Source organism: Dendrobates tinctorius, unplaced genomic scaffold, assembly GCF_039654945.1.
Source record: "Dendrobates tinctorius isolate UK_male_01 unplaced genomic scaffold, ASM3965494v1 ptg000107l, whole genome shotgun sequence".
NCBI classification, from domain to species: domain Eukaryota; kingdom Metazoa; phylum Chordata; class Amphibia; order Anura; family Dendrobatidae; genus Dendrobates; species Dendrobates tinctorius.
Window position 1 is genome coordinate 9,568,374 of NW_027361775.1, and position 18,890 is coordinate 9,587,263.

Below are 18,890 nucleotides of genomic sequence, written 5' to 3' on the forward strand. Positions count from 1 at the left end.
AAAAATGGGCCCATGGTGCACATTTTGAAAATAAGAGGCCTGAAAAAAGAACCACCACCATACAGTATACAAAACTACTTTACCAGGGGTCTCAAACTCTGGCGGATAAATGAAAAAAAAAAATTTGAAGTTGACGGGCAGCATTTCTTGAAGGATGAGATGAATATTTTCTTTGACTTTTTTTCTGCACATTTTGATCACTTTTTATTCCATTTTTTGTGTGTCAGTATACTGAAAAAAACACTTTTTATTTAGTATTCATCGTATGGGTTATGGTACAGTTGTATATATTGGGTCATTCCAGATAACACAATACCAAACATGTACCCTAATTTGTTCATTTTCTCATAAAATGGTTTTAGTGGCTAAATGTTTTTTCCGTTATTTTTTCATAGTTTTAGATTTTATTTTTTACTTTTACAATTTTCTTTTTATTTATTTACATACAGTAGTTGCTGTATGGGATCTTAACCATTACTTGGCTGATCGCTGATCTAATATCCTGCAATACTTCTGTACTGCAGGATATTAGATCTGTCAGTTTTACACTAACACTTTGCAGGTCAGACCCTGTGTCCTCCTAGCAATAATATTGTTCCCCTGCAGGCCAATCCTAGACCTCATTTTGTTATAATGTCCTCCATCCTGACCCCTATCCTATTATAATGTCCCCCGTCCTGTAATAATGACCTCCACCCTGTGCCCCATACTGTAATAATATCCCCAGCCATGGCCCCCCCATCCTATAATAAGTACCTCTTTCCTGGCCTTTATCTTGTAAGGGCTCATTCACATGTCAGTTTTTCATGCACAAGTACTGTTTTTTTTTTTTCTCACAGATAGCACTAGTTCCTGTGTGTCTAATATGGCTGTTCAGGTCAATTTTTTTTCTCAGACCGGATGGTCCATGGAAAATTGCATAAACATGTCAGATGTTGATCCAAGAGTCGGCTCAATATCAATAATACAAGTCTATAGGTAAGTGAAAAAATCTGACAGCATTAGAATTCCATCCTTTTGTCCTATCAGTTTTTCACTGACTGATAGCAGAAGGTGGAGAACCATTTCTTAGTGAAAAAAACTCATGAAACTCTGACGAAACTTCGATGAAAAACTGCTGAAATTCCCCAATGAATTTCTCATACTTAAAAAAAAAACATCTAAAATTAGGCTTAAAAATGACCCCTATCCTGTAATGTCTCCAGTCATGGTTCCATCCCTTAGTAATGTCCTCTGTGTGACCCCCATCCTGGAATAATGGCCTATGTCCTGAACCCCATTCTGTAACAATTTCCAAAACCAGAGCCCCCATCCTGCCGCTTTTCACAAACTAAAAATAAATAAAATAAATAAATGATTCTTCTCACCAATCTTCCTTCCCATAGTGATCAGAATACGCTTCCTGCTTCATAGCCAGTGTAGAGGAGCGGGGTAGCACATGGCAGTCACGTTATGCGCTGCCTGCAATAGTTATGCGGACTTCAGCCATTACGGTGCAGAGATAAATGTATGTCCAATGAAGCCCCCATCTCTCCCTGGCCCCAGTTAACGTTATGTGCTTCTGGTCTCGTGTCCCACAGACTGCAGAATGTAGTCTCAGGGATCACATACAGCCTGCGTGTTTGAGACCCTGCACTAGACCATAGTACTGTTGCCCATGTCCATCGGTGGTTTCCTGGCTTTCTGTTTTGGCACAGCATTATTTCATGGCTGCCGTCGCTAATTGGCTGTAGCAGTCGCATGCATCTGTGCCGGAAGAGCGACCAGAGTCTCTTCAAGCTTAGGCCTGTTTCACACATCCGTTTGTGTCCATCAGTCAAAATCCGCCGTTTTGCAAAAAAAAACAGATGCGCCATTTTTCTTGGTGGATCCGTTTTTTTCCCATTGAGTTGCATTACCGGCGGATCTTGACGGATGGCCATCCGTTGGATCCGTTTTTTTTGCGGATCCGCCAAAATTTTGACGTCCGCCGACATGCCCGAACGGAGCATGCAACGTTTTTTCTGGCGGGCGGATCCGCATTTCTCACTGCACATGCCCGAAAGACTTCACTCAGCCGCAAATTTAACCCTAAACTCTGTTCTGGCGGCTGAAAAATTCTCTCTCTCCTTTCCCAGGCAGCGGTTCCTTTAAAATTCTTCCTTTGACGGATCCGTTAAAATAACGGACCGGTGCCAAACGTTGTGGCCAGTACAGGAACGGATCCGTTATCCGCCATTTTAGCGGATTTTGACTGACCAAAAAAACTGATGTGTGAAACAGGCCTTAGACTGCACATGTCTGCTGCAGCCATTCAGTGATGGCAGTAGTGATTCCTTGGTCACTGCTAAAATACTGTTTCTGCCTTCTCAGCTGCATGCTTGGCTGTCTCTGGTGTCCACTATAACGCTTAATGATTAGCATAACTTGCACTAGTGAGTATATTGCCATCAGTCTCAACGGTGATAATGCAAAATGATCAAAAGTTCGAACCCTGGTGGGATAAATCGTGGACTACCCCGAAAAAGAACAAATGTCCTATATCGTTTCATATAACTGCTTATGACCCTCAATGCCATTAGAAGCAAGAGAAGTAGATACAAAAGACCCTAACACTGATGTGCACACGCTAAGTATTTACTGCAGACATTTCTGCACCACAAAACTTGTCTCTTAGCAGGAAAAACACACTGTAAAATAATTACGTTTTACCACATTTTTTACTTGTGTTTCATACTTGCGTTTTTTCCCATACATGGGTGAAAGACACTGTAAAGATGCTGAAAGAACTGACATGCTGCAGATTTGCAACTGTTTCAAATCTGCAAGGAAAAAAATCGTAGTTACTTACCGATAACGGCATTTCTCTGATCCCATGACGGCACCACGGAGAGAGGGATCCGCCTTCAGGGACAGGAAACCTACAGATGAAAAAGGCCGTACCTCTCTCCCACATCAGTTGGCTTACAGAGCATTACACAGAACTTTCAGCTGCAACTCAAATGGTTATAAAAAATCCAAAATCAAATTAAGCTTAATAGAGGCACCGTGTGGCTAAGTACTAAAGCTAACTAACTCACTCTAATGTGCACACCTGTGTGTGAAAAGTGAGGGGATGTACGGGTGCCGTCATGGGATCAGAGAAATACCGTTATCGGTAAGCAACTACGATTTTCTCTTTCCCCCATGACGGCACCACGGAGAGAATTACAAAGATTGAACATCTAGGGAGGGACCACCGTCTCCAGAACCCTTTTCCCAAAGGTGAGATCTGAAGAGGAGGTCAAGTCTAGATGGCAATGTTTGAAAAATGTAGAGGGGGAAGAACAAGTGGCAGCTTTACATATCTGGTCTATTGAAGCGCCGGCTTTCTCCGCCCAGGATGACGCCACTGCCCTGGTTGAATGGGCCCTTACGTCCTCTGAGATGGCAGCCCCGCAAGGAGTAGGATAGGGTTATGGCCTCTCTTATCCATCTTGCCAGCATGGCCTTCAATGCTTTTTGACCCTGAAAGCAGATAAAAAGAGCCCTATCCTTCCGAAACCCCCTCGTGGTTGTCAAGTATTGGACCAGGCACCTTTTTACATCTAAAGTGTGTAATACCTCTTTTGTTTTGTTCTTGGGATTGGGACAGAAGGAGGGTAGGGAGATTTCCTGGGTCCTATGAAACTGTGACGCTACCTTGGGGAGATATGCTGGGTCGGTTCTAAGAATTACCCTATCATCCAGTACTTGCGTGAAGGGTGAGTGGGCAGACAAAGCTTGCATATCACTAATACGGCGGGAAGAAGTTAAGGCTACCAGGAGGGAGGTCTTAAGGGACCATATTTCTAAGGGAACCTCCGCTAGGGGTTCGAAGGGAGATTTGGCCAGTGCGTTTAGCACTAGGTTTAGATCCGGGGGTAGGGGGTGCGTAGAGGGATCAGCCTGGATCTACTTGAGGCTCTAATAAATCTCATAACCCACCTATTTTTGGCTAGGTCATGGTTATTCAAAGCTCCCAAGGCCGCCACCTGTACTTTTAAGGTGCTGGTAGCTAACCCCATTTCCAACCTCTTCTGTAGGAATTCAAGAATTTTGTCTATTGGGATTTCCCCCGTTGGGTCAGAGCCTGATACTGACATGAACTTTTTCCATACTTTCCCATACGCTTTAGTGGTTACTGGCTTTCTGCTTTGTAGTAGCGTGGATACCAAGTTTGACGAGAAGCCCCTAGGAGTTCCCTCTCAAAAGCCAAGCTGTCATGTGTAAGTTTTTTATATGGGGGTGATACACTGGTCCCTGGGATAGGAGGTCTGGAGTTTCTGGCAGAACCCAGGGATCTGTTACGGACATTCTTCTCAGCCAGGCGAACCATATTCTCCGTGGCCAGAAGGGCGCTATTACCACTACCGTCGCCTTGTCCCCCCGTATTTTCCTCAGAACTAAGCGGATGAGAGATATTGGAGGGAAAGCGTAAGCCAGATGATAATCCCAGGGGATCGTGAAGGCATCTAGAGCTACTGGCCCCCCCCGGGGATCGGTCGAGCAGAAGGTTTCCAACTTCCGGTTCTGACTGTTCGCAAATAAGTCTATTTCTGGCTGGCCCCAGAGTTTCACAATTTGGCTAAAGACTAGCTTAGTTCCCACTCCCCCTGTTTTAGGCATGTTCTGCTTAAGAAGTCTACTGTTCAGTTTTCTGAACCTTTTATGTGAAGGGCTGTCAGGGATTCTAGATTGTGTTCTACTAGGTGAAAGATGGATTTTGTTACCTCCATCAGCGCTCGCGATCTGTGCCCCCCTGGTGGTTTAGATATGCTACCACTACCTGGTTGTCTGAAAAGACCCTTGTATGTTGGGAGCGAAGTGAATCCAGAAAATGAACAAGCGCTAGCTTTACTGCCAGCAACTCCTTCATATTTGAGGAAGCTGACTCTCTTCCCTGAGTCCAGGGCCCTTGCACCACCTGGTTGCCCAGATGTGCACCCCACCCCCAGGGGCTTGCATCCGTAGTTAGGATCTTTGTCACTGGTAATGCCCAGGGAACCCCCTTGGTTAGATTGGCTGGGTCTGTCCACCAGGTTAAGGAACGTATTGTGTTTGGTGACATGTCCACTTGCCTGTCTAAATTGCCGTGTAGGGAAATGTCTGTGTCTAATATTTCTCGCGTATGGCTTTGTGCCCACTGTACTGCTGGCATGCAAGCTGTCATTGACCCTAATAGAGACATTGCTTTTCTCAGGGTAGTGACTGGGGAAGCTATCATTTGTGACACCATTAGTGTCATCTTTTGAATCGTCTGCGGAAGATAAAATTTTTGTTCGGTTGAGTCCAGTATTATCCCCAAGTACTCCTGCACCTGACTTGGTACAAGTCTGGATTTGGGCAAACTCAGCATCCATCCTATACTCAGTAGAGATCTCATGACCATGTCCAATTGCTGTTTGCAGTGGTGAAAGGTGACGCCTACTACTAAGAGATCGTCCAGGTATGGGACTATCAGGATATTTTGCTCTCTTATGTGGGCCATTACTTCTGACATTCTCTTTGTAAATACCCTTGGAACAATAGCTAACCCGAAGGGGAGGGCTCTGAACTGATAATGTTTTATCTCCCCCTGGATCGTCACCACCACCCTGAGGTATTTCCTGTGGTCTCTGTGAGTAGGTACAAGGTAATATTCATCTCTCAAGTCTAATACAGCCATGAAGCAAGATGGGGGAAGCATTTTTACACAAGATTTTATTGTCTCCATTTTGAAGTGCTGAATTTCCAGGAACTGGTTCAGTCTTTTTAGATTTATGATCGCCCTGTATGATCCATCTGGCTTTCTGCGAAGGAAGAGGGGGGGAGTAGAAGCCTTTGCCTCTGTCCTGGTAGGGGACTTCTTGTAATACGTCCTTCTCCCTTAGATTGGTGATTTCTTCTTGCAGAGCCAGATGCTCGTGTGATGTCCTTTGGGGCGTTATCACAAAAGATTTGTTTGGAAGGGTGCTGAATTTTAGCCTTAGACCTTCCTTTATTATACTTAGTATCCATGAACTCGCGGATATTTTTTCCCAGGCCTGGAGAAAGTAGGATAATCTTCCCCCGACCCGGGGAGTACCTTCATTGTGGCTTTTTGTTGTCGGGGGGGTTTGTTAAACATAAAGCCCTTATTTTTATTTCTCCTATCCTCCCATCCTTCTTTGTTCCCTTTTGGGGGCTTTCGTCACATGAACCTTCTGTTCCGAAAAGGCCGTTTGTATGCCTGACTAGGAAACCCGGGAAAGGATTTTTTCTTGTCCCCTGCCTTGTCCAGGATGTTGTCCAGCGTTGGGCCAAATAAAAATTCCCCCTCGCATGGGATTGCGCACAATTTGGTTTTTGTCTGTAAGTCTCCCGGCCAGCATTTCAGCCATAAGGCGCGTCTTGCGGCATTCGAGAAGGCGGCTGTCCTGGCTGCCAGCCTAGTCGAGTCTACCGACGCATCCGCCAGGAAGGCTGCTGCCCCCTTCATTACAGAAACTGATCTTTGCATTGTTTCTCTCGGGAATTTGTCCTTTATTTGTGAATCTAAGTGATCCAGCCAGACCATTAGTGCGCGTGCCATGCACGTGGCTGCTATGGCTGGCTTTAGCCCCCCTGTTGCCGCTTCCCACGTATTTTTTTTTAAAAAGTCTCTGCTTTTTTGTCCATTGGATCCTTCAGGGTGCCCATGTCTTCGAAGGGCAGGGCAAATTTTTTAGAAGCTTTTGCAACCGCTACGGCTAATTTAGGTGCTTTACTCCATAGGGAGCAGGCCGGGTCGTCAAAGGGATATTTCCTCTTGGGTGTTAGGAGGACTTTTTTGTCTGGCTTTTTCCACTGTCGTTTAATTAGGGAGTGGATTTTCTCATTGATCAGAAAAGCCCTCCGTTTTTTTGTTCCAGCCCACCGAACATCAGATCTTTGGCCGTTTTCTTAGGTCGTTCATCTACCAGCCCCATAGTTGTCCTCACTGCTTTTACCGGGGTGTCTGTTTATTCAATGGGGAAGCAGCTACGTCCCCCTTCTGAGGATGATGAAGAGGACTGGGAGGATGTTGAGTTACTTGAATCAGATAGCTCACTTCCTGACTCACTAACACTGGACTCTGGCGATCTATACCTGGACCTGCGTTTTTTCTTTGAGGTTCTAACGCCCTTAAGGGCGTCTTCGACCTGGGTTCTTATTAGTGTTTTGAGATCTAAAGCAAACCTCGGGGATTCCTCCTGTATTGTCTGCTCTATGCACGCCGCACAGAGCTATATCTCCCACGTAGTGGGTAGCTCCTCCGTGCATATAGCACATACCATGCGCTTGGATTTGGCTGTGCATTTAGGCCCCTGAAACAGTAAAAATTAATTATCGCACATTAGTGAGCGGGCATTCACGGAGATCACTCACCCTCCTTGTGGAATGAGAGATACCGTATCGGGCGTAGGGATTATTTCCACTGCTGAATCCACTTCTGGCTGTGCTGCCATGGTGGAGTTTTGGCTGCGCCACGATCCTGCATGCCGCGCTGCTGGGAAGAGTTGCGCTGGCGCTGTAAATGATGGCGCTGTTCCTGCCTTTGCCGCGGCCCCTACTTCGGGGACCGCCGCGTCTCCTTCTCTTTCTTCTTTTCGCTCATGGTAATCGCTCTTTTCCACTTTAGTGGGGTTTTAAATATGAACGCCTTTTTTTTTTTTTTCCTTTTTGAACTCGGCGCCGACCTCTACCCAGCGGTCCCTGCGTCCCCGCCGGAAGTGGCCGCCCGCGCATGCGCACTGCGGATTTCCCAGCAGTGCACTGCGCCCCCATCTTCAATGGTAATGTGCTTGCGCGCACACGCGCCCTGCCGGCGTCCTGTGTGCGCCCGGGGCCAGCGTTCTGCATGCACCTGCAGAGGCCCCGTCTCCCGGTGGCCGCCTCCACCCCCCTCCGGGTCGCTCCGAGGTGAAGCCGAGGCCCTGTATCTTGCGGCTCCCAGTGGCCGCCGCCACCCTCCATAGGCTGCTCCAGGCCCTGTGCTTGGCGGGGGGGCCCTCCTTTTATTGACCGCCGCCACTACTCGTAGGAGGCAGCATCCCTTTTTCTTTTTTTTCTTTCTCTGGGATTGGCAGACTTGCTCCAATCTTCACTGCCTCTCCCCACTCACCCTCAAGGCCCGCCGACCCTGGTGGTGGTGCTTCGGGGGAAGCCAGCACAAGGCCTCGACCCAGCCGAGACAGGGAGCCCCGCTGCCTATTACCAGAATGGTTCGGTCCCCAGCATTCCGTGTCGACTGCAGGCATGTGCTGTAGGTTCCCTGTCAGGGACAGGAAACCAACTGATGTGGGAGAGAGGTACCGCCTTTTTCATCTGTAGGTTTTCTGTCCCTGAGGGTGGATCCCTCTCTCCGTGGTGCCATCATGGGGCAAAGAGAAAATAAGCACCGTGTGCATGAGACTTCAGGAATCTTATTCACTTTTTATGTATCTGGAAACGCTTTATTTTTGTGACAGCTGCCTGGAAAAAAAAATATCAAAATGGCAGCAAATACTGAACTTGTAAACATAGCCTTAGCCACATTCACACGTTACATTTTTGTTGCTTTATTTATGCAAATTAAAAGCTGCTATTTACAGTACCAGCAAAAGCTAAGAGATTTCAGAAATCTCATGCACACATTGTTTTTTTCTGACTGAATTGGAAAACTGCTGCTTTTTTTTTTTTAAAACTTAAGCATGTCAATTCTTTCAGGGTTTTTGCAACATTTTTACCCAAAGAAAGCAATAAGCAAGTGCAAAAATGCAGTAAAAAAGTTGCCATCAGTGTCTTGCTGCGTGAAAAAAAGCATGTACAGCAGGATGTGAAACTCATTTATTTCTCTGATTTTCTCAAGTTTAAACTAAAATGTCTTGGTCTCCTCACCTGAGAATGTCTTTTAGAATTAGTACAGTTAAATTACATTAGTGATATGCATTAAAGTAAACAAAGCCTGACCAATGTGTGAGATTGAACAATACCTGACCAATGCAAGGGCTGACCAATGTGTAAAAGTAAACTGTGCCTGACCTACAAAATGCACTCCCAATGTCTTAGGTAAGCTATGCCTCACCAATTCAACTCCCCCGCTGCTTTCACATTTGCAGTTGTGTATTTTTTTCATGAACTCATGACCTTTTTTGCTCAGAATAGTCACTAATTTTGCAGACATAAAAAATCTTTTTCCACTAAATAATTTGATCAATTTGCCCTTTTTCCAAAAAATGTTTTATGGTGTCACATACATCTTGCACTGGTGGCCTAACACCTAGCATTGTTCATGCTTGTATGCTGGAAGCAAAACCTGAACTTTGGGATCCTGAAAAAAGGCAGGAAAAAATAAAGCAAGAAAAGTAGCAAAAAAGCCAGCAAAACCTGCTTTTTGTCTGCAGATTTTTTACTGCCAAGAGTGAAGGGTTTGGCTGCAGAAAAAGCAACATGTGAACATAACCTTAAAATATGTTCACATGCAACGAAAGCAATTGTTACCATCTACCTTCCGTTTCTCCTTTTCCTTATAGATTGTAAGCTTCCTAGTAGGGTCCTCATTCCACTTGATATCTGATTGAACTATGTGTCGATTGTTATGCTGTAATTTCTATTGTCTGTATATGTCCCCTCTAAAACGTAAAGTGCTGCGGAATATGTCGGCGCTATAGAAATGAAATTGTTATTTTTGCAGCTTTTTGCTGCATTTTTATGCAAATTAAAACCTGCATGTTACAGTACCTGCAAAAGCTACTTAATCTCATGCACACACTTGTTTTATTTCCCTAAATGAATTTGAGAACTGCAGTGTTTTCTAGATCTGCGGCATGCCAATTCTTTCAATGTTTTGCAGCATTTTGTTCATCTACAGAAACCAATAAGTGAAAAAAACGCAACAAACGGTTTTGGTGAATGAAACTAACTTTATTAAACATGTACTGTAAACAATGAACATAAGTAATCTTCTGTAGCACCGGTGTCCCTGCATGCTCCCCTCCTCCTTCGGTAGGGAAGCTGACTTACCGACGTGGCTCCCCTCCAGCACTTCCTTCTCCTCCGGCTGTTGCCCGGGATCTGTGCAGAGCTCACAGATCCCATGGCATACTCCCTCCCTCTTGAAGGGACATTGTATGCCATCATAAAGTGTCCTCAGCCAATGGCTGGGAGACACTTATTACTGTATTTAAGGCACCTACACCAAATGGGAGGTTACTGAGCAACGTGGTTCATCTGTTCCCAGCACGCTTGCTAGTTCGCAGGTTCCCAGTACCCGCTAGTGTCTGCCCATACTTGTCTGTATCCCCTCGCTTTTGCCTCATTCCTGCCTGTCCTTGTTGGTGCCTTCCAGTGCACCTGCCTGTGCCCACCTGCGTTACAGTCATATCCACCTGCACCTGACTGTGCCCACTTGCATATCAGCCGTACACACCTGCACCTGCTTGTGCCCACCTGTATATCAGCCTTATTTGCCTGCACCTGCCTGTGCCCAATTGTATACCAGCCATACACCTGCCTGTGTCCACCTATATACCAGTTGTAGCCTACTACAACTGCCTATGCCCACCTGTATACCAGCCATGCCCTCCATTACCAACCGCTCCTGGGTCACTGCCATGCCTGTACCAGCTGAACTTCCTTTCTTGGCCGTTCCAGCATCCTGTCCCTTGGGGGTCAGCTGTCGTGCACCCAAGGTCAGTCCTGCTGTAGCACCTAGATACTCTCCTCCAGGCTCTCCTCGGATTGTGGTACAGTGGTTCCATCACTCCCGTTATACTGCACTCAAAAAACGAGTCAAAACCACAACGAAGATGCTGCAAATCAGATGTTATGAGAGTAGTTTTACTGTCAGAAGAGCAGGTTTTGACTGAAGCAAAAAATACTTTTGCTCCCTGTGAACATAGCCATAAGGATATGGAAACCAGATAACATTTGTACCAAAAAAGGCATACATGTTGCCGGTGGAAAAATATACAATTTAACTATTTATTTCAATAGGCAACTAACTGTATTTTTTAAATTTATGCGTAATGATTCCAGAAGCAAGGAGTGCAGTCTCAGAGAATAAACATACATACGGTAATCACAACCAGGAATTGATGGATCCTCACACACATCATATTTTTCAGCTCAAGGAATTTTACTTGCTATTTATAAGGCCGACTTTACAGTTCGTGTACAGACCACGACTTCCGAACCTGGATTAACAGCCTCATATATGCCGATTAGATTAGAGACTATTAGATTTTACGCTGCTTTATGCAAAATGTCAAAAAGTAAACAGTACATAAGTGTATATAAATTAAGCCGCTATGAATGAGCAATCAATCTATAATGTTTAATTTTATACTTATTATATTCTTACATTCACTGATGAGCCATAACATGAAAATCTAGGACAGATGAAGTGATTAACATTGATCATATCATTACAATGACACCTATAAAAAAATAGAAAACATTAGCCAGCCAGAGAAAAGTCAATTCTTAAAGAGTATCAGACACCATGTTTTCCTACCCTGAGAGAAACATGATGTAGGGGCAGAGACCCTGGGCTGCTAGCAGAAGTTTGGATAAAATTACTGTTTTACCTGCTCCAGATCTATCAGTTCTCTGACTGCTGAGCGCTATATAAAGCCTCTCATACCACTGATTGGCAGTTTTTGTGTACACTGTGCATAGGCAGGAAGATACCAATCATTGGAGGATGTGAAGCTATATAGAGCTCATAGATATGGAAGGCCTACATGGCAGCAAGATTTCTAGCCTCTATTGACATACTCCTGCTGATAAAAGTGTTGTATCAAAACTACAGCAAGCAGCCCAGGAAGTGACACATAAAGGGAACCAGGATCTCGGTCTTTATATTATGCTGCTCTCAGATTAAGTTGCAAAAGCATGGTGACAGATTCCCTTTAAAGTTAGTGTTAATAGCAGGAAATTTTGCAAGTGTAAGGATCTGAGCAACATTGATAAGCGCCAAGATTGTGGTGGCTATGCAATTTGTGGGACATTTCTGATATGCAGTGCGTTTTTCCTAGCAAGAGTAGTCCAAAGAAGCACAATTATCCAGGACTATGAGTGATGAGGATTCACTGGAGCACATAGGAGCGAAGTTGAGCCTATCTGGTTTTATGCTGCAGACTGTCAGAGTAACCATGCTGACACCTGTCCACTGCTGAAATGGAAAGTGTCCTGGACTTAAAAAAATCCCATTTTCTACCATCTTCTTGGCTATGTCTTTTACCTGGGGAGGCAAAAGGAAAGAAACTGGGGGGGGGGGGGGGGGTTAGCGTTGTGGTTTGGGCAATACTTTGGGTCCTTGACATGTATGTGAATACTACTTTAACATGCACCACCTTCCTAACTTGTGAAGATTTTGTAGTTAAAATCTGTAGGAATTGTACGTTACAATGCATGTGAAAACCACATTGAAACACTGTAGAAGCACAATCCAATGCAGAAAGTCATTGTATTTAAAGGGAATCTGTCACCCCTTTTTTGAGATATCATATAATGCTATCATTTAATCGTGTGTCACATAAGGATTCTCTTAGTACTCTTGCTTCCCCCTGACCCCGCACCTTTCATGCATAAATACCTTTTTATATCGGTTCAGATGTATGTAAACTGCCGCAGTCCGGTCAGCTGGGCGGGGCTTATTCACCTGCTCCCCCCCGTCTTGCTCTACACAAGAAGAAATGCGTAGAGCAAGACAGGGAGGGGGGAGCAGTTGAATAAGCCCCGCCCATCGGACCGGACTGCGGCAATTTACATACATCTGAACCGATATAAACGGTATTTATGCATGAAAGGTGCGGGGTCAGGGGGAAGCAAAAGTACTAAGAGAATCCTTATGTGACACACAATTGAATGATATCATTATATGATATCTCAAAAAAGGGGTGACAGATTCCCTTTAACCTATAACAATGGGCAGGCTCAGACTGGGCGACAGGCAAAGAGGTGAATTCCCCGGAGGGCCCCCATGCAGAAATAAGCCACTTTCCCCACAACATGAGCAGTAGTTGGCTCAATACTTTGCATTCACTACCTAGCTTGTTATTCTGTACAAGCAGAGGTAAACTGATGAAAGAGGGTAATGTAATATTTGCATGTAGTTGAACAGTGGGCCCCCAGAGTCAATGTTACTGGTGGGCTTTTGCCACCTTTGTCTGACTCGGGCAAGAGGTGACATCTGCCACACAATTTGCATGTAACAAACAGAATTGGCAGTGGATTTAGACAATTTCTATTGTGTACTTTATATATCTTTCTCTCATAATCATAATAAATATGGTATTAGGCCAATATATTTTTACATACAACACAGTTGTGCTTATTGAAAAAAAATGTAAATAAAAGATTTAAGAAATATTTTCTTCTTTCTTTACCTTAAAAACTAAGAGAAAGAGTTGAGAATATTTGTGCCAAGGAGTCATCATGACTGAACTGTCTACACGAGGACCTCCTATTCCACAGCTATCCAGAAACCAAATTTTAAGTTGTGTGACTGACCAAGTCATGTTAAGATCAAATAAAATGATTGCAGGATTAGTCTGTTTATTATAATATCAACTAATACTTGAGATAACATTTGGTTCTTCTTGAAACTATTTGAATATTATTTTCACTCATCCTGGTTTGAGTGGCTAAGGCTTTGTTCGACTTCTTGAAGCAACCCTACTGTTTCTTTAGGCAGTGAAGCTATTTTGTAAAGGATATACCAAATTAATAATGTTGTTTTGACCTTTTTGGGGTATTCCAACAATTTATTAAAGAAAAATAAACCCTGCTTAGAAATGTAATGAAACGTGAAATTGCTATATAAAAAAAGCTGGAAATCTTACATTTTTTTTTAATAAATATCAATAACATTTATGCTTTGGTTAAATAATTTCTTAACACAGGGTCAGTCAATAAAATGCAAAACCCCCACGTGGTACAATTTCCTACAGTTACATGTATATAGTGGGGCAAAAAAGTATTTAGTCAGTCAGCAATAGTGCAAGTTCCACCACTTAAAAAGATGAGAGGCGTCTGTAATTTACGTCATAGGTAGACCTCAACTATGGGAGACAAACTGAGAAAAAAAAATCCAGAAAATCACATTGTCTGTTTTTTTTTCCTTTTATTTGCATATTATGGTGGAAAATAAGTATTTGGTCAGAAACAAGCAATCAAGATTTCTGGCTCTCACAGACCTGTAACTTCTTCTTTAAGAGTCTCCTCTTTCCTCCACTCATTACCTGTAGTAATGGCACCTGTTTAAACTTGTTATCAGTATAAAAAGACACCTGTGCACACCCTCAAACAGTCTGACTCCAAACTCCACTATGGTGAAGACCAAAGAGCTGTCAAAGGACACCAGAAACAAAATTGTAGCCATGCACCAGGCTGGGAAGACTGAATCTGCAATAGCCAACCAGCCTGGAGTGAAGAAATCAACTGTGGGAGCAATAATTAGAAAATGGAAGACATACAAGACCACTGATAATCTCCCTCGATCTGGTGCTCCACCCAAATACCCACCCCGTGGGGTCAGAATGATCACAAGAACGGTGAGCAAAAATCCCAGAACCACGCGGGGGGACCTAGTGAATGAACTGCAGAGAGCTGGGACCAATGTAACAAGGCCTACCATAAGTAACACACTACGCCACCATGGACTCAGATCCTGCAGTGCCAGACGTGTCCCACTGCTTAAGCCTGTACATGTCCGGGCCCGTCTGAAGTTTGCTAGAGAGCATTTGGATGATCCAGAGGAGTTTTGGGAGAATGTCCTATGGTCTGATGAAACCAAACTGGAACTGTTTGGTAGAAACACAACTTGTCGTGTTTGGAGGAAAAAGAATACTGAGTTGCATCCATCAAACACCATACCTACTGTAAAGCATGGTGGTGGAAACATCATGCTTTGGGGCTGTTTCGCTGCAAAGGGGCCAGGATGACTGATCCGGGTACATGAAAGAATGAATGGGGCCATGTATCGTGAGATTTTGAGTGCAAACCTCCTTCCATCAGCAAGGGCATTGATGATGAAACGTGGCTGGGTCTTTCAACATGACAATGATCCAAAGCACACCGCCAGGGCAACGAAGGAGTGGCTTCGTAAGAAGCATTTCAAGGTCCTGGAGTGGCCTAGCCAGTCTCCAGATCTCAACCCTATAGAAAACCTTTGGAGGGAGTTGAAAGTCCGTGTTGCCAAGCGAAAAGCCAAAAACATCACTGCTCTAGAGGAGATCTGCATGGAGGAATGGGCCAACATACCAACAACAGTGTATGGCAACCTTGTGAAGACTTACAGAAAACGTTTGACCTCTGTCATTGCCAACAAAGGATATATCACAAAGTATTGAGATGAAATTTTGTTTCTGACCAAATACTTATTTTCCACCATAATATGCAAATAAAAGGAAAAAAAAAACAGAATGTGATTTTCTGGATTTTTTTTCTCAGTTTGTCTCCCATAGTTGAGGTCTACCTATGATGTAAATTACAGACGCCTCTCATCTTTTTAAGTGGTGGAACTTGCACTATTGCTGACTGACTAAATACTTTTTTGCCCCACTGTATATATAGTATGTGTGTTAAACATTTTGTCTCTTTTGAAGCAAACAGTACAAAATAAATATGCTGGGAACAAAAAGTACCCAGTTTATTTCTGCATTAGTTGACAGAACTATGCAGTCTCCTCAAAACATTCCTACCTAATATTACGGGCCAAGGGGAGCCAGGATTTGAAAAGCAGAATCTATCACAAATTCATGACACTGACATATTTCAGAATGATGCCAACACTGACAACAGTGAGGGAAAACCACTCCCACAACTAAAATAAAAATACTGATAACAGAACAGAAGCAATACAAACCTCGAAGTTCTAATACCTGCAGTGATGTTTGGAAAGAACTTTGGCCCCAATTCATTAAGGCTGGCGTTCAGAAATAAGATGCACAAAATTCATTAAGAGGCGCTACATTTTGTGCATCTTATCAGTGGTGTGTGCCTTTCTAGAAATGTTACTTCAGTCAAAAAACTATCGGCATTGTTTATGCATTTGATGGGCGGACCCTGTGCCGCCTTGGCAATTTAACCCATTTTGGCAGAGCTGGCCAAAAGTTGCAAAATATTTTATGCCAGTTTTCTGATGAAAACGTTTGAATGAAATGCCCCCTTAGTTTGAAAAAAGGTTAAAAGGGGTTGTGTGACTGCAGACATATGAAATCCCTCCAGCCCGTACTGTGGGCTGCGAGGATTCTCTGGTTTCTGAGCTGGAACCGGTGGGTATGCACGCGCTACAAATACTCTCTTCTAGTGGGCACAGCCGTGCTCCACACTCTTGTATTGGGCGAGGCTGTGCCCACTAGAGGGCCACGCCCACTGGTCAGCCACATTACTAAACAGGGCGCGGATTTACTCAATGCAAGTGTATGGAGCGAGGTCGCGCCCTCTGATCGGAAGTATGTAGTACTAGTATGTGTAGTTACTAAATCTGCTTACCTTATTTTTCAGATAAGACACTCCGGATTATAAGACACACCCCAAATTTTGAGGACAAAAATAAGAAAAAAACTTTTTTTTAAATAAAATGGTGCTTCTTAAAATCCATGCGTCTTATTGCTTACCGTGGGTGGTGGCTGCGGTTAGTCCTTGTCTGTATGGCAGGCAGCTTGAGACTTTTACAGGTGTCACTCCTGCGTGGTGGCTTCGGCTCTGGTATGCTGCTATGCCTTTAGGTGTGTGATGGGACCAGGAGGCCTGTAGTGTCCTGCCCTCTGGATTTGGCTGCTGGGACTGTTGTACCTCTGCAGCCACGGACTCCAGAGTCTGGTGTCAAGCTCTCTTCCCTGGGGTGAGCTTGGTCACACCTCCAATCCCCAGGCTTTCCTAAACTTCCACTTTCCTCTATCTTCACTCTGCTCTTGGGACAAGCTCATCACAGCTCCTGTCCCCTGGACAGACTCTCTCAAACTGACTAACCCCACCTCCTGGCCAGAACTAATAAGGAAGCTTTCCTGAAACCAGGTTTTGAGCTCCCCCTTCGGGTCTGGAGTCAGGAAAGGTGTTGTATGCTAGTGTTATCTGGCTAGGGAAACCCTCCTTGCTTCCAGGCATGACATCACCCCATGAGGGAGGCAATGCCACTGTGGCAACCGGACTCCTGGGGTGCCACACATTTGTCTTTACAAACTCACAATATGTATTTTTTTGAGGATTTAGCAATCCTGTGAATCACTAACCTAATATTTAGTTGTATACCCACAGTTTTTCTTTTAGAACTGCTTCACATCTATGTTGCATAGAGTCAACCAACTCCTGGCACCTGTCAACTGTTATTCCAGCCCAGGATGCTTTGACTACATCCCACAATTTTTTGGCATTTGGTGGCTTTGCATTAGAAACAGAATTTTTGATGTCACCCCACAAGTGTTCTATTGAATTAAGGTCCAAGGATTGGGTTGGCCATTCCATAACCTCAATTTTGTTGGCCTGGAAACAAGAGTTTGCTTGTTTACTGGTGTCTTTAGGGTCGTTGTCTTGTTGAAACACCCATTTCAAGGCATATCCTCTTCAGCTTAAGACAACATGACCTCTTCAAGTATTTTAGTATATGCAAACTGGTCTATGATCCTCGGTATGGGGTAAATAGGCCCGGCACCATAGCAAGAGAAACATGCCCATATCATGATGCTTGCATCACTATGCTTCACTGTCTTCAGAGGGTACTGTGGCTTGAATGCAGAGTTTGGGGGTCATCTGACGAACTGTCTGCGGCCCTTGAACCCAAAAAGAACAATTCTACTTTCATCAGTCCACAAAATGTTACTCCATTTCTCTTTAGGCCAGTTGATGTGTTCCTTGGCAAATGATCTGATCATGACTAAGATGCAAGTCGAAACTCGTTGATCTTCCCAAACAGTGTTAGTGCCCAACAACATGTGTTATTTTAATAGCTTTTCAATAAAAGTTATTTTTTAGCCACCTCCGCCCATCACTGGATCCTCCTTCCTCTTTTTGCTATTATTTTTAACACTACTGTATTTACGTGAAAACAAACAAAAAAAAACCCAAACACATACACTACCATTCAAAAGTTTGGGGTCACCCAGATAATTTTTTGTTTTCCATGAAAACTCATACTTTTATTAATCAAATAAGTTGCCAAATGAATTTAAAATCTAGTCCAGACATTGACAAGGTTCGAAAAAAGGATTTTTATTTGAAATAATTTTCTCCTCCTTCAAACTTTGCTTTCGTCAAAGAATGCTCCCTTTGCAGCAATTAGAGCATAGCAGACCTTTGGCATTCTAGCAGTTAACTTGCTGAGGCAATCTGGAGAAATTTCACTCCATGCTTCCAGAAGCCCCTCCCACAAGTTGGTTTGGCTTGATGGGCACTTTTTGCGAACCATACGGTTAAGCTGCTCCCACAACAGCTCAATGGGGTTAAGATCTGGTGACTGCACTGGCCACTCCATTACAGATAGAATACCAGCTGCCTGCTTCTTCCCTAAATAGTTCTTGCATAATTTGGAGGTGTGCTTTGGGTCATTGTCCTGTTGCAGGATGAAATTGGCTCCAATCAAGCGCTGTCCACAGGGTATGGCATGGCATTGCAAAATGGAGTGATAGCCTTCCTTATTCAAAATCCCTTTTACCTTGTACAAATCTCCCAATTTACCAGCATAAAAGCAACCCCAGACCATCACATTACCTCCACCAAGCTTGACAGATGGCACCAGGCACACTTCCAGGATCTTTTCAGTTGTTCTGCATCTCACAAATGATCTTCTGTGTGATCCAAACACCTCAAACTTGGATTCGTCTGTCCATAACACTTTTTACCAATCTTCCTCTGTCCAATGTCTGTGTTCTTTTGCCCATATTAATATTTTCCTTTTATTAGCCAGTCTCAGATATGGCTTTATCTTT

General features: G+C 44.0%; 1 protein-coding gene across 2 annotated transcripts in view; it reads right to left on the reverse strand.

The window, feature by feature from the left end:
• The window catches only part of MCPH1 (microcephalin 1), a 461,844-nt gene that overhangs the window by 38,314 nt on the left and 404,640 nt on the right, over window positions 1-18,890 (reverse strand). The gene's annotated exons all lie outside the window — the stretch shown is intronic.